This window comes from Pristiophorus japonicus, chromosome 13 (genome assembly GCF_044704955.1).
Source record: "Pristiophorus japonicus isolate sPriJap1 chromosome 13, sPriJap1.hap1, whole genome shotgun sequence".
Lineage (NCBI taxonomy): Eukaryota > Metazoa > Chordata > Chondrichthyes > Pristiophoridae > Pristiophorus > Pristiophorus japonicus.
The window spans coordinates 10386245-10400512 of record NC_091989.1 but is presented as its reverse complement, the minus strand read 5'-3'; the positions used below and the strand labels follow the sequence as shown (position 1 = coordinate 10400512).

Sequence of the window (14268 nt, the reverse complement as noted above, 5' to 3'; positions counted from 1 at the left end):
ACTGCTTCACTCAGAGGGCCCAATCTTTGGAATTCTCTGCCCAGAGAGCTGTGAAAGCTCAGTCTTTGAGTATATTCTTGACAGCGATTGATAGATTTTTGGATATTAATGGAATCAAGGGATATGGGGATCGGGCGGGAAAGTGGAGTTGAGGTAGAAGATCAGCCATGAGCACATTGAATGGCGGAGCAGGCTCAGGGAGCCGAATGGCCTACTCCTGCTCCTAATTCTTATGTTCTTATTCTCCTCAAGTTTAAAATCAGGGTGTTTTTGGCTTTTTCCTAAAAAATTTACCAGCTTCATTGGAATTCAGTATCTGCCCCTTTGTGGGATGATTGGATGGTTGGATTACAATTGTCCTACCTCAGGACAAAGGTGCCATGTCTCTAAAGGCTCTCTTTGGCGTAACTGGGCCAATGCTTTCTGGAATGTTGCAGCCCCTACACTCCCTGGGATCATCTCACCTCTCCATCTGCTCAGATTCCTCCGCTCTCATTTGTCTCCCAAGGCAGGATTGGACACTTGTCTCTAATAATTCTTGGTCCCTTTACGTTGAGCTGGCTAAAAACATTTGTACCTATGAGCATATAATGCTGGTTCAGCACCACCAGTTGTGGATCCAATATTTTAGTCCTAAGGAGTTCTCGTAAAAGTGTCAGTTGTGGCTCAGTGGGTAGCACACTTGCCTTTGGGGCAGAAGGTTGTGGGTTCAAGTCCCACTCCAGGGACTTGAGCACAAAAAACCAGGCTGACACTCCAGTGCAGTGCTGAGGAAGTCATCAGCATCATAGGCAGTCCCTCGGAATCGAGGAAGACTTGCTTCCACTCTAAAAATGAGTCCTTAGGCGGCTGCACAGTCCAATATGAGAACCACAGTTCCTGAGGGAGCGCTGCACTGTCGGAGGTCTTTCAGATGAGACGTTAAACCGAGGCCCCGCCTGCTCTCTCGGGTGAATGTAAAAGATCCCGGGGCACTTTTTCGAAGAAGAGCAGGCGAGTTATCCCTGGTGTCTTGACCAATATTTATCCCTCAATCAACATCACTAAAACAGATTATCCTAGTCATTGTCACATTACTGTTTGTGGGAGCTTGCTGTGCGCAAGTTAGTTGCTGTGTTTCCCACGTTACAACAGTGACTACACTCCAAAAAGTACTTCATTGGCTGTAAAGCGCTTCGGGACATCCTGAGGGTGCGAAAGGCGCTATACAAATGACATATTTTTTTTCTTCTAACTGTATTAGCTGTGGGTTTACCTTTCAATGAGACAGCAACCCAGTCCTGGGTTGTGGGTCAGTGCTGACTCCATTTTATTTAAGTCCTCACTCTAGATCTGTACTGCCTGATGGCCTCAGGTTCATGAAAGTCAATGGAAATAAAAAACCGGAAGGGATGTAAAACAGGCTGCCGATTGGCTAGCAGCAGTTTTACATGATCGCACAAAGTCAAAATCACCCCGAAGGCCTTCAACCAACAAGGTAAATTTCGAGTCAGATCTCGCATGTCAGAGTCGCTCCTCTCACACCTTGTGCTAATCCTTCGCCTAACGCCTCAGTTTACCAAAACCCCAGCAACTAACCCCTTAACTCTCATTACATCTCCTAACAAAGTAGCAGATTTGTTTTTCCTTCTTCTATTCAAATGGCATTAAAATATAGTGGAGCTCATATTTTTTGTGTCGGCAATTACTCCAAAGGGCTTGCAGGTCGCCGTACAGACAGAAAGCATTCTTCTGTGAATGACACTGAGAAATAGATCTTTACTGCTTCAGGGTATACAGGTGAGGCTGATGTTCTGCTGCTCTTGGAGCAATTTCCCCACACCCAGAAAAACTTTGGAAAAGTATCTTACATTCAGCCCATATAACACCCACCACACAGGTAGCCCAGCTTTGATTCCTGCCCTCCTTCATTCTGCAACCCATTGCCCATCTCCTTTCGCCTCGCACCATCATCCCTTTTGTCGTTTAATCTCTCCTGCCTTCCACCCTATCACAGGCCTTCCCTTTTGTCTTTCCTCCCCTCCCCCCCTTTCAGTGACCCTGCAGACGCTTAAAATCTGTTCCATCTCTAACTTTTTTCCAGTTCTGACGAAGGGCCATTGACCTGAAACGTTAACTCTGTCTCTCTCTCCACAGATGCTGCCTGACCTGTTGAGCATTTCCGGCATTTTCTGTTTTTATTTCAATACAACGCTTTGATAGGCAGGAAAATAATACAGTGTATTGACATATCTTGACAGTTCCTTAATGTCGTGCTCAAACGCATGCTTTCAATTATTCAGCACAGTCACTGCCAGGACTGTAATGAAGCTTTTTCGTTAAACCGCTTCATTACAGGCCTGTTATGTTAAACCGAGGCCCCGTCTGCTCTCTCAGGTGGACGTAAAAGGTCCCATGGCACTACTTCGAAGAAGAGCAGGGGAGTTATCCCCGGATGTCCTGGCCAATATTTATCCTTCAATCAACATCACTAAAAAAACAGATTGGGCCTGAAATTCCGTCCTCTCCGGGTGTGTACGGAGTGTGCATGGACCTGGCGAGACCTCGCAAAAGCCGGTTCTCAGGGTGCAATGAGCATGCGCCGAAAACCAGCTTTTCCGATCTGTCAAGATTTCTCCGTACAGATCCTCTGCCTCCTGGGGAGAAGGATATCCGCGCGGGAGAGATCGGGCTATTTACCCAAATCATGCCCAGTGAATGTCCTTCAAACTTTTACACCTGGTAATAGCAGGCGCATAGCTTACTTTTACCAGCGGAACACTTTTAAAACGTATAAAAATTAAATGTAATCATATATTTTTATGTTAAAAACCCTGTCCATTAAGGTAAGTTTATTTTAAACCCTAGTAAAACAAGCTTTTAAAAAATTCAAAAAGTATTTTTTTATTCTAACACATTTAATTAACTTTAATTTCAATTAATTTTAAATATGTGAGGTGTTTTTTGGTGTATCATGCTGTGTTTCTTGTTTTGGGGGGGTTTCTCATTGATAGTAATGGAAACTCCTACAAACACAGCTCCCATTTTTATCAATGAGAATACTGCATTGTGATTGGTGGTCCAGGCCCACGTGACTCCAGTATTTCTGTACGTATGGGAAATCCCCATGCGCTGCGCATCGAATGAAGGCCTCCGACCAGAATCAGAGGCGTCTCCGTGACTACCAGGTATTTTCGCAAAACATTTTCGGGTCAGAGGCGTTCGTCCTTTCTTGACCTCAGGAAGACCCAAAGCACTTTACAACCAATGAAGTACTTCCTGAAGTGTAGTCACTCTTGTAATGTAGGAAACGCAGCAGCCAGTTTGCGCACAGCAAGCTCCCACAAACAGCAATGAGATAAATGACCAGACATTCTTGCTATTGAGGGAGTGCAGCGAAGGTTCACCAGACTGATTCCCGGGATGGCGGGACTGACATATCAAGAAAGACTGGATCAACTGGGCTTGTATTCACTGGAGTTCAGAAGTATGAGAGGGGACCTCATAGAAACGTTTAAAATTCTGATGGGTTTAGGCAGGTTAGATGCAGGAAGAACGTTCCCAATGTTGGGGAAGTCCAGAACCAGGGGTCACAGTCTAAGGATAAGGGGTAAGCCATTTAGGACCGAGATGAGGAGAAACTTCTTCACCCAGAGAGTGGTGAATCTGTGGAATTCTCTACCACAGAAAGTTGTTGAGGCCAATTCACTAAATATATTCAAAAAGGAGTTAGATGTAGTCCTTACTACTAGGGGGATCAAGGGGTATGGTGAGAAAGCAGGAATGGGGTACTGGAGTTGCATGTTCAACCATGAACTCATTGAATGGCGGTGCAGGCTCGAAGGGCCGAATGGCCTACTCCTGCAGCTATTTTCTATGTTTCTATGTTTCTATAATGGGGCTGAATTTGCGGTCGGTTTAACCTCCCATCTGAAAGCTTCTCAACCTGCTGACTCAGAGGCGAGAGTGCTGCCAATCAGCCAAGGCTAACACCAACGTAGATTTGGACCAATCAGGAAGCACATTTCCACCAGTCCTCCAGGCCTGGCAATTCAGAAGAGTTGATGAATTCTCTCTTGTTTCCTGTGCTGATTTAGTGGCCCCCGACCGGACCACTCCTGCTGCTCATGTTGACGGAAAGAAAAGTGGAAAAGAGGCGAGAAAATCCCTGAAAAGGTGATAGGAAGATAAAATAAGAGGAGATTAGAAGAACCAGCTTGGGGTGGGGGGGGGCGGGGGGCATTGGGGAGGGGTGAGATAGAGGATGTGGTAAGGGTGGCAAGGGAGAGGACAATGAATTGGGGTAGGATGGGAAGGGTGAGGGGGAAGGCAGGTTGGAGGCTATGAATGGTTTCTTTACGTGTATGAGAAGTTTTTTGTGCGTGGGCGAATCTTGCTTTATGATCTATAGGGGTGCAGTCATGTCTTTTGACGAGTGCGTCTAACCCCTAGCTCCGAAAGATTAGACAGCCCTGGGTTACATGACTACCCAGCACAGTACACTTTCCTTTTAGATCTTAGTACAACTATTTGGGTAGAAAAATAAATCCCAATACTGAATCTAACAGAACGAAAAAAGTAACATTCGAGGCAAATGGCCAAATTCCGAATGTCAACAGAAAGGATCAGAACAAAAAACAGCAACTCTAAAAACAGACTCAAAATTCTATTCTGCCCGACAGAAAAAACAAAGCGGAACAAAAATGTTTGCCTAAACAATAAAGTCAAAGCATCATCCTGTCCCTTGTCACAGGCATAAATTTAGTTTCACGACACTCCTCCGCCATCTCTGCGCTTCTCCAATTCTGCCCTCTTGCACAACCTCTCCAAACCTTTCCGTCTCTCTACCTCTGTCTCCTCCTTTCAGACGATTCTTCAAACCTACCTCTTTGACCAAGCTTTTGGGTGCCTGTATCTAAATCTCCTTCACTGGCTCAGTGGCAACTTTTCTTTGCTAATACTCCTGTGAAGCGCTTTGGGACGTTTTGCCGTGTTCAAGGCGCTATATAACTGCAATTTGTTGTTGTAAGGCGTCTCCAGCCAATTGAAGCATTTGACTCTCACGCAGTAAAGGGTCAGTCATGCCACCAGAGCTCGTTATAAAGAAGCACCGAGGTAGCTTTTTATCTTCACTATCTGGGCCTTACGTGTTGTCCGGGCTGAATACTGAGAGGAAAATCTGACCGGGAGATTCCCACACCGAGTACAGACCCCATCTGATTTTCCTTCCATTGAAGGCAGATCCTGCAGGTCTGTAAGGGGCTTGTAAGCCTCCCTGCCAAATGTTCCTCATACAGTCCTCGCAAGTGATGCTCAACATGGAAATCTACCTCACTGCCTTCCTCAAAATGTATATGGCATTGTGCTTTAACTTTCTTTGGGAGAGAGAGATTATAAAGCCGATGAATTTTGTTTTATCACAATAAATAACAACAACTTTTATTCATATCCCTTTAAGATAAAGAAACATCCCGAGGTCCTTCACAAATAAGCATAAGGAAATGGACACTGATCCATAAAAGGGGGAGATTAGAAGGGATGACCAAAACCTTAGTTGAAGGGATGGATTTTGAGGGGGTTTCTCAATGTGCAGAGAGAGGTGATGAGGTTTAGGGACAAACTTCCAGAGCATCGCATCGAGGTGGCTGAATGTTCTGGCTCCAATGGTGGGGCAACGAAAAGAAGGACTTCGATTTATATAGCGCCTTTCACAACCACAGGATGTTCCAAAGCGCGTTAAAGCCAATCAAGTACTTTTGGAGTGTAGTCACTGCTGTAATAAGAACATAAGAAACAGGAGCAGGAGTAGGCCCTACGGCCCCTCGAGCCTGCTCCGCCATTCAATAATTCATGGCTGATCTGATCATGGACTCAGCTCCATTTCCCTGCCCGCTCCCCATAACCCCTTATTTCCTTATTGTTTAAGAAACTGTCTATCTCTGTCTTAAATTTATTCAATGTCCCAGCTTCCACAGCTCCCTGAGACAGCGAATTCCACAGATTTACAACCCTCTGAGACAAGAAATTTCTCCTCATCTCAGTTTTAAATAGGCGGCCCTTTATTCTAAGATCATGCCCTCTAGTTCTAGTCTCCCCATTCGTGGAAACATCCTCTCTACATCCACCTTGTCAAGCCCCCTCATAATCTTATACGTTTCGATAAGATCACCTCTCATTCTTCTGAATTCCAATGAGTAGAGGCCCAACCTACTCAACCTTTCCTCATAAGTCAACCCCCTCATCTCTGGAATCAACCTAGTGACAAGTTAGCCTAACATCTGTGGTTGGGAAAAAGTTGGAGCCCATTATTAAAGAAGCAGGAGTCGGACATTTGGAAAAGCAAAATTTGGTCAGGCAGAATCAGCATGGATTTATGAAGGGAAAGTCATGTTTGACAAATTTGCTGGAGTTCTTCGAGGATGTAACAAACAGGGTGGATGAAGGGGAACCAGTGGATGTGATGTATTTGGACTTCCAGAAGGCATTTGACAAGGTGCCACATAAAAGGTTACTGCACAAGATAAAAGTTCACGGTGTTGGGGGTAATATATTAGCCTGGATAGAGGATTGGCTAACTAACAGAGAATAGAAAGTCGGGATAAATGGTTCATTCTCTATTTGGCAATGGGGTGCCACAGGGATCAGTGCTGGGACCCCAACTATTTACAATCTATATTAACGACTTGGAAGAAGGGACCGAGTGTAACATAGCCAAGTTTGCTGATGATACAAAGATGGGAGGAAAAGCAATGTGTGAGTAGGACACAAAAAATCCACAAAAGGACATAGACAGACTAAGTGAGTGGGCAAAAATTTGGCAGATGGAGTATAATGTTGGAAAGTGTGAGGTCATGCACTTTGGCAGAAAAAAAATCAAAGAGCAAGTTATTATTTAAATGGAGAAAGATTGAAAAGTGCCGCAGTTAAGCGGGACCTGGGGGTACTTGTGCATGAAATGCAAAAGGATAGTTTGCAGGTACAGCAAGTGATCAGGAAGACCAATAGTATCTTGGCCTTTATTGCAAAAAGGATGGAATATAAAAGCAGGGAAGTCTTGCTACAGTTATACAGGGTATTGGTGAGGCCACACCTGGAATACTGCATGCAGTTTTGGTTTCCATATTTATGAAAGGATGTACTTGCTTTGGAGGCAGTTCAGAGAAGGTTCACTAGGCTGATTCCCTGTTTTCTAAACCAATGCGTCTGAGGTCAATTGTAGTGTCCCTTCCATAGCTAGACAGCAATGCTTGTCAGAAGTTGCTGCAGCCCCAAGCAGAAACATCCTGACAGCACATCTGATGTTCCCAGAGAATGGTTTCACAGTGTTTATCACAGAATCATAGAAATTTACAACATGGGAGGAGGCCATTCGGCTCATCGTGTCCGTGCTGGCCGACCAAGAGCTACCCAGCCTAATCCCACTTTCCAGCTCTTGGTCCATAGTCCCGTAGGTTATGGCACTTCAAGCGCACATCCAAGTAATTTTAAAGGCAATGAGGGTTTCTGCCTCAACCACACTTTCAGGCAGCGAGTTCCAGGCCACCACCACCCTCAAATACTCTCTAAACCTCCTACCAATTAGTCCAGGCCAGTAATCCAGAGGCCTGGACTAATGATCCATAGACGTGAGTTCAAATTCCACCATGGCAGCTGGGGAATCGAAATTCAGCTAATTAAATAAATCTGGAATCAAAAGCAAGTATCAGCAATGGTGACCATGAAACTACCGGATTGCCGTAAAAACCCATCTGGTTCACTAATGTCCTTTAGGGAAGGAAATCTGCCGTCCTTACCCGGTCGGGCCTACATGTGACTCCAGACCCACAACAATGTGGTTGACTCTTAACTGCCCTCTGAAATGGCCTAGCAAGTCACTCGAGGGCAATTAAGGATGGGCAATAAATGCTGCCTTGCCAGCGATGCCCACATCCCGTGAACAAATAAAAATAACATGAAGGGCTAGAGATTTATCTCAGACGGTGACACAGACTGGGCGGGTATCTGATTGGTCACCCATTATGTGCAGTGCCCTATGACTGCAGTGCTTTGATGCTGGGGATGTTGGCCTGATCGAGGACACTGATGTTGTTGCATCTGTCCTCCATGGGGATTTGCAGGATCTTGCGGAGACATCGTTGGTGGTATATCTCCAATGATTTGAGGTGTCCACTGTTTTTGATCCATGTCTCTGAACCATATAGTAGTTAGTGTCCTCCATCAGGCCAACATCCTCAGCATCAAAGCATTGACCACACTCGATCAGCTCCGTTGGGCGGGCCACTTTGTTCGCATGCCTGACAAAAGACTCCCAAAGCAAGCGCTCGACTCGGAACTCCTACACGGCAAGCGGGCCCCAGGTGGGCAGAGGAAACATTTCAAGGACACCCTCAAAGCCTCCTTGATAAAATGCAACATCCCCACCAACACCTGGGAGTCCCTGGCCAAAAACCACCCTAAGTGGAGGAAATGCATCTGGGAGGGCGCTGAGCACCTCGAGTCTCGTCGCCAAGAGCATGCACAAACCAAGCGCAGACAGCGGAAGGAGCGTGCGGCAAACCAGACTCCCCACCCACCCTTTCCTTCAACCACTGTCTGTCCCACCTGTGACAGAGACTGTAATTCCCATATTGGACTGTACAGCCACCTGAGAACTCACTTTTAGAGTGGAAGCAAGTCTTGCTCGATTTTGAGGGACTGCCTATGAGGATGATTTAATGATGATGACTGCAACAGAACTGAATATCAAGCACTGGGTATAACGGTCAGCCATTTTGCACCACTGCCCGAGGAGAATTTCTAGGCTGAAGGATTTTAATCTCAACGTTGCTCCAAGGAGGTAATTCCGGTTTATTTGTGTCTGTTTTTGTGTTCACTCTAGTTCAAAATGAACCCCACCTCAATCAGCATAATGAAGATGGGGGGAGGGGTAGAATGGTTGACCAGGTCACGCTTAGTGTGTATCTATAACCACATCCAGGACAACTAAGAAGAAAGATAATTTTTGACTATTAAAATTCTCAGGTAAAGGATCGCTTCTCGGCCTTTTGGCTAAGATCATGCATAACTGACCTGACAGGGGAGTAACCATGACCCCAACGTGGTTCTCCCTGGATCAGGAAGGTGATTCTCCTATGCTTTTTGGAAATAGGAGGTGGGTGGGGTGGTTTGACCCATCCACCTCCACGGAGGTGTGTGGGGGACCTGACCCATCCACCTCCATGGCACGAACCTGGTATTGCAGTACTTCCAGGAACGGTGCAGTGGCTCTAGGCCTTTTGGCTAAGAGCATTGGCGCAGAGTGATCCTTGATGTGTGCAAGGTGACCTCTGGCGTTTGTGATTTGACAAAGAATTGGAAAGATTGGCAACGAATAAAAAAAATTTAAAAATTCAATCGCACTGTGATCAACTTCACTCTGGTGTGGGGAGATTGAAATTTGAAATTCCCTTCATTTATCATGAGATTGGATCGGCTGGGGTTGTTTTCTTTGAGACAGAGGAGGCTGAGGGGAACCCTTATTGAGGTGTATAAAGTTATGAGGGGCCTATATAGAGTGGATAGGAAGGACCTATTTCCCTTAGCAGTGGGGTCAACAACCAGGGGGCAGAGATTTAAAGTAATTGGTAGGAGGTTTCGAGGGGACTTGAGGAGAAATTTTTTCACCCAGAGGGTGGTGGGGGTCTGGAACTCACTGCCTGAAAGAATGGTAGAGGCAGAAACCCTCACCACATTTAAAAAGTATTTGGATGTGCACTTGAAGTGCCGTAACCTACAAGGCTACGGACCCAGAGCTGGAAAGTGGGATTAGGCTGGATAGCTCTTTGTCGGCCGGTGCGGACACGATGGGCCGAAATGGCCTCCTTCCGTGCCGTAAATTTCTATGATTTTATGATGATCATAGCAATGCTCGATGTCATAATCTCAAAACAATAACATCAAGTTACATTTATATAGCGCCTTTAAAGTGGTAAAACATCCCAAGCCACTTAACAAGAGAGATATTAATAAAAACATTTTGGTCAAAGAGGTAGATTTTAAGAAGCATCTTAAAGGAGGAAAGAGAAGTAGAGAGGCAGAGAGGTTTAGGGAGGGAGTTCCAGAGCTTGGGGCTGGAGGAGGTTACAGAGCGAAGGAAGGGCAAGGCCCTGGAGGAATTTGAAAACAAGGTTAAGGATTTTAAAATTGAGGTGATGCCGGACCGGGAGACAGTGCAGGTCCGCGAGCACAAACTCACTGGCATTCCCAGCATTGCTATGGTATTGATGACAAATTGGGGGGAAAATTGCTGTCGGGGGCTTCCTTCGGACGATCACCTCCGACCCGAAATTTCTTTGCGAAAATACCCGGCGGTTCTGGAGGTGCCTTCGATTGTGGTCGGAGGCCTTCATTCGATGTGCAGTGTACGGGGACAGGACTTCCCTGTATGTACGGAAATACTGGAGTCACGTGGGCCTGGACCACCAATCACGATGCAGTATTCTCATTGATAAAAATGGGAGCTCTGTTTGTACGGGTTCCTATTACTATCAATGAGAAACCCTCCTAAAACAGCACAATAAATTAAAAAAAACACCACAAATATTTAAAATTAATTGAAATTAAACGTAATTAAATGTCTTTGAAAAAATATATATTTTGGGGAATTTTTTTAATGTGTTTTAATAGGGTTAAAAATAAACTTACCTTAATGGACAGGGTTTTTTAACATAAAAATGAACGATTAAATTTAATTTTTATATGTTTTAAAACTCTTACACTGGTAAAAAGTAAGCTTTGCGCCTGCTTTAAAAGTTTGAAGGACTTTCGCTGGGCAAGAGTTGGGCAAATAGCCCAATCTCTCCCGCGCGAATGTCCTTCTCCTGGGAACGTGGAGATCTGAAAGTCGGTTTTCGGCGCAACTCACCCCAAGAAACGTCTTTAGCGAGGCCTCGTTGGGTCCGTGCAAACTTTGTACGCACCCAGCGAGGCTGGAATTATCGGCCCAGTATAGCAGATCAGACATGATGGAATTGAATGGTGGAATAGGTTCGAGGGGCTGAATGGCCTCCTGTTCCTATATACCGTATGATGTTGTCCGGTCACTAACAACACCCGCCCATATTAGGGCGCACACATACAAGGTCCACTGTCTCTGCCGGCGGAAAATCCCAGAAATGCCGCTGGCCACGGGGAGCTGGCAGGCTGACTCCCCGCCCCATCTTCTACCCCCTCCCCCCGGAGTTAGTGGGAACTCTGGGCCAGTCGTTTACAGCTCGTGGTGTCAGCGTGATTGTTTATTTTCCCTTTCCCTCCGGGTTCTCCCATGGCTGCTGTGAAGGCACTGAGCCCAGACAGGGTGAACTTTCAAGCAGAGCATAGCTAGCAGGCAGAGCCGTAGGAGGTGGTCGCTGGAGCACTGAAATATCCCACCGGAATGCCTCGGTCTGCCCAAGAACAGTGGGAACCGTCGGAAAATAACAACCCTGAGCAGTGAGGCTCCTTTCCTGTCGGACATTGCGTAAGACTGGAATTTTAAAGTATTTATTTTGATCGATAATGTTATTTAGCTCTGGCGCAGCATCAAGATTAGGGAAGTCTCGGAAGAGGCCAAGGCAGAGCCTTGTCCTGGAGTGCTCCACAGCAAGTGAGATCAGCCAATACATCCTCTCCTCGGTCCTCCATCAGCCTCCGCACTGTGCAATTCCTTATCCTCGGAGATGTCAATCTCCATCTCAACTCCCTCTCCTTCGATTTCATAAGAACAGAAGAAATAGGAGCAGGAGTAGGCCATTTGGCCCTTCGAGTCTGCTCCGACATTCAATAAGATAATGGCTGATCTGATCTTGGCTTCAACTCCACTTCCCTGCCCGCTCTCCATAACCTTTGACACCCGCGTCGTTCGAAAATCTGTCTATCTCCGCCTGAAATATATTCAATGACCCAGCCTCCACAGCTCTCCGGGGCAGAGAATTCCACAGATTTATGACCCTCTGAGAGAAGAAATTCCCCCTCATCTCCGTTTTAAATGGGCGACCCTTATTCTGAAATTATGCCCCCTAGTTCTAGATTCCCCCACGAGGGGAAACATCCTCCCTACATCTCCCTGTCAAGCCCCCTCAGAATCTTATACGTTTCAATAAGATCACCTAAACTCAAATTTCACTGCCCTTCTGTTCTCCCTAAAGCCATCCCTCCATATAAAACTCTCCCATACCATAATCACAGCCACCCCCTCAACTGCACCAGCTCACATGGCCTCTCTACTCCCATGATCTCAATCACAGACAACACCATCTCTGACCACTTGCTTGTATCGCCCACCGCCCGTATCTCTCTATCTCCTTTTTGACCCCACTGTCTTCTGCATCTGCCCCTGGACAAAACTCTCCCCCTTTGCTCCTCCATTCGCCTCAACACTTTGCAGCTGTCAATCTGCTCATCCTTGTTTTCAAATCCCTCCATGGCCCTCGCCCCTCTCTATCTCTGTAATCTCCTCCAGCCCCACAACCCCCCGAAATGTCTGCGCTCCTCTAATTCTGCCCTCCTGAGCATCCCTGATTGGTGGGATTGTTGCTCAACCATCGGTGGCCGTGCCTTCTGCTGCCTTGGCCACAAGCTCTGGAACTCCCTGCCTAAACCTCTCCGCCTCTCGACCTCTCTCTCCTTTAAGATGCTCCTTAAAACCTACCTCTTTGACTCAGGTTTTGGTCATCTGCCCTAATTTCCCCTTATGTAGCTCGGTGTTAAATTGCTTGTCTTAAAATACTCCTGTGAAGCACCTTGGGACATTTCCCTACATTAAAGGCGCTATATAAATGCAAGTTGTTGTTGTTGTTATTGCTCAACCACTCCCATCACCTCCACACTTGATGACCATGTCCTCCGTAAGGCCATTACTTTTTCCCTTCTAGTCATTCCCTTGGCGTGGCCCCACCTTGTCTGGTGTCAGAATACGTTGGTCGGAAATTCTTTTGCCCACTATTTTAACTAAATTGCTTTGTAGGAGTTTAAATATCTTTATTAAAAAAAAGGGCACAGAAATTTCTTGCAAGACCTGTTGACACGGTCATTATTAATATTATCCGAATATCTGAAAAGATTAACAACTCGGTTCAATAGCAACATAGAAGGAAAGAGTTTCAGCCTAGTAAACCGACAACTTTTTTTTGAGAAATAAAGTGCAGAATTTATCCTTCCCCTTTTTTGAATAAAGATATTTAAACACCTTCAAAGCAACGTAGTTAAAATAGTGAGCAAAAGAATTTCCTGGGTGCAGTCCTGTGTTAAACAACTATGCATTTGGAGGTGAGAATAAGAATATTTATGACAATCTATTGAAAGGTTAAAGAAAAGCTCAGCCTGATTATGTAAAAATATCGGCCAATATATTTGTGGTCTGGCTTTCAAAAAATGCACTGATTAGGGCTTGGCTGTAATATAAAAAAAGAGGGAAACATTTTCATTAACGTTTTCCTCTAACAATCACCCTTTAATAAGTGTTTTACTGCCTTGATGGCATGTCAGGGTTAAACACAGTGTTAATCTCAGTTCTCCCAGCATCAAGCATCACAGTGTGGGTAAGCTCTAACCTTTGTCACCCGACACAATGAGCCAGGCCTCCCCTTTTCACTTTATACCTCAAATTAATTGATGCTGCACAAGCTGCTGAGCCTTTTGAAGAGACATGGCCGCCGATTAAACAGCACTCCCATCATTTTCCTATGGCTCTCCAGAGAGAAGTGAAAGGCTGGGAAAGCTGGGACCTGCGGGTTTCTCTAGAGAAAGGACGGCAGTGTGCTGAGAGACTCTGAAAACTCATCAGCGGCGGTCCTGAAGAGACAATCTGTCCATGTTATAGAGGCTGCCAGCGACAAGGCCGTCAAAAACCCGAAAGAGCAGGAAGCTGCCAGTCACAAATGAACATTCCAGATAAAGAATACGCACAGTATTTCTAACTCTCTCGCCCTTTGTACGCGTGGATTCAAGCGGGAGCTGCCGGGGATTGTTGAGAGAATAGATTAAGGGCGAGAAATTCGTTACCGCCCGCTTTGAGGCGGTGACGGTGCCTGGGCGCTACCTTTAGCGCCGGGCGATGTTTACCGCCTCAAAGTGGGATATTCAGTTGTATCGCCCCAAGAGGAGAATGGAGCACGAAGGGAAGCGTTCCACGCTCCTCCTCGGGCGCTAACGGAGCGATAGCACAGGAGGCCCACTCAATTTTTTTTGGCGCTAGGATGTCGGCATCCGAGCACCTGAAGATGAAAAAAACAAATCCTGGTGAAAATTTCAGTAACCCGCCCGCCCCACCCA

General features: G+C 46.0%; 1 pseudogene; it reads left to right on the top strand.

Annotated features, from left to right (window-relative positions):
* The first annotated feature begins 9007 nt into the window (after positions 1 to 9007).
* LOC139279134 (U2 spliceosomal RNA) lies at positions 9008 to 9245 on the top strand (annotated as a pseudogene).
* Positions 9246 to 14268: the final 5023 nt, after the last annotated feature.